Raw genomic sequence first — 2,767 nt, forward strand, 5'->3', positions numbered from 1 at the left:
ATGTTACTTTCTCAAGAAGTTATTAAAAGTTAGATCTAAATGACAATTCTAAGCGTACAATTGGATCAAATTTTTTTTATTCCAAATTCTTATTCTTATTACTTTTTTAATTTTCATTTACGACTATCTAAATTTTTAGATAAATACATATGTCATATTTTAAAAATTCAGAACGAAGATATACGATATTATTTTTACCTGCCTACATGAGCTTCAGTAAAGGAATGTCTGCGTTAAATATGTTGTGCTGCCCGCGTTAAAATCTCAAAGCCGCACGATAACCGTCGAAATATTAACACATATTACGAAATAAATAAAATAATCTATTCGTTGCATTTTTTTGCGATAATTAGACTTTGTTGCTTTATTTCTTAGATTCGTTACGCGCACAGATGATTTACATATTTCAATTTAATGATTTAGATTTCAATTGTGTTACATAATAAACGATTATCTCGATTTATATATTAGTTTATAATAACTTTATTTTATATAAAATTTGCGCAGTGTACACAATATTTAAAAAAAAATGACGCGGATTTTGTTACTTTTGAATTATTGAATTCTGTCACTCTCATCTTATTCTGTATTCTTAATCCAGGAAAAGTATAAATAAATTATATTCAAATTCATAATGCAAAGTAAGATTTGTTGAATTCTAAGCATCAAATTAAAAACATGATATTAATCATGCTTTGTATAAAACAATAGCTGCATTCAGCAGGAAAAACTAATCAGTTAGCGCTTAGTGAATGATAATGTAGTCCAAATGTCGATTTTATGTCAAAAACGAAAAAAACGTGAAAAATTACAGTTACTGATTTTTTTGTTACTGACTTTTAATGTCGACTCGTAATGTTTGCTTTATATATGAATTTTATACTTTGTACGTATAAAACAATCTTGATTTAGACTAGAATCTAGAGATGAACAGTCAATGTTGAGTACTTAAAATTAGGTTTAGACATTTAATACGAAAGTTAGTTAGAAAGTTTGTACGTATGCATGAGTACGATATTGATGTAGCATATAAAGATATGTCGATGTGTCGCGTTTTATCGGTAAAACAGCAATCTCATCAGAGTTCGGGTTTCACTTTAGGATCCTCTTAAGAGGATCCTCGAGTCGTCTGTCTCATCAACTAAATGCAATAAATTTTGTATAACAATTATTTTTTCTTTTTTATAGATTTGAAAATCCTTTTCCAATATTAAAATATATGTATTTGTACATGTCTGTGAAGAGAGATTATGTTGAACGAAAAAAATAATACATTTAAATTGAAATCCTCTTTATCATTTCTTATCTCCAATATGATGTCAGAGATTGTCAATATTTATTTGATATAAAAATTTTGCAATCTATACTTACGAAATTGTGGTACATAGACTAATAGTTTATATGAACAAATAACGTCGAGTTCTTAGAATTAGATTTAGATAAAAACTAATTCTTCTAATTAAAACATTATCATTATATGAAAATTTATGTATATGTGTGCAGAGATATTGTATTATATAAAGATGTGTTGATATGACACATATTTTTTGTAAATGGCAATCTCGTTGGAGTTTGAACTTCACTTTAGGATTCTCTTAATGCTGATGTTGGAGAAGTTATATCGACAGAACCCCGAGAGCATTTCGTTTTTACAACAAGTTTTTAGATCTCGAAAGAATACAAGCATCCTTAAAGAGTATAATCTAGTTATAATAACAATTATAAAAACGTTTATACAATTTTCTTTAACTTATTGTGGGTATTTGAAATAGCAAGAAAAATTATATATTGTCTATTACGTGTCGTAATTATTCAAAAAATGGAATATATAATTTGTCACAGTTAGATAATACTAATTGTAGCTAATAATATTTTGTTCTTGTTTATATTAATTCTTAAGCGAGAGTAGACGTATTCAGTTTGATTGCATGTATACGAATAATATATAGATGTACATGTATTTCTGTTCTCTAATTAATTATTTTGAAAATAATTTTTTCTCCATTCTTGAGAAATAGCGATTTTCTACATTGACTGTATTTAGCAGAGAAAACTAATTAGTGAGCTATGTGATTCTTTATTATGATTGTGATTCCTATGTTTAGATTCAGCAAAGAACTAAAATCAAGATTCAATAATACATTGATTTAGTTTACATTGAGCACTTGATATGTATATTATAATTAAGATAATATACTGAAAGTAAGATAATTTAATAGAAAGTTATTAAATATGCATACTAATATAAAATCATGAATTAATTATGTAAACATTTGCATCGCAATAATTTTGAAGTAATAGCTTAAGAGATCAAAAAGCGTTAATATTGAAGTGAGAAGAAATTTAGAAAATCAGTTTTTATTATGGCAAAAGATAAAATCAAATTCAATATATTGTAAGCAAATATAATTAAAAATGAGTAAAATAAAAGAACAATAACACAGCATCTAAGACCGGAATCAGATTATGCATTGAAGATTAAAATTAAAGATTAAAGATTGAAATTTCAGCAATGAAGACAAAGAAATTTTGATTCCTTTTGTTCTGATTCTGGTCAAATGTCAATCTTTCAATCTTCAATCTCATTCTTCAATGCGTAGTCTGATTCCGGCCTAATGCGAACCACAACATGGTGTCACGTTTTCATTGGATTAGAAATGTATGTGCAAGAGCACACTTGAGTTCTTTTACCATGTGTATGTATGTTTATTGTTTAGTTAATAAATTTATCGCGTTGTTTACACTTAACATCATCGTTCTCTTTTTT

The sequence above is a fragment of the Atta cephalotes genome, assembly GCF_000143395.1.
Source record: "Atta cephalotes unplaced genomic scaffold scaffold00001, whole genome shotgun sequence".
NCBI classification, from domain to species: domain Eukaryota; kingdom Metazoa; phylum Arthropoda; class Insecta; order Hymenoptera; family Formicidae; genus Atta; species Atta cephalotes.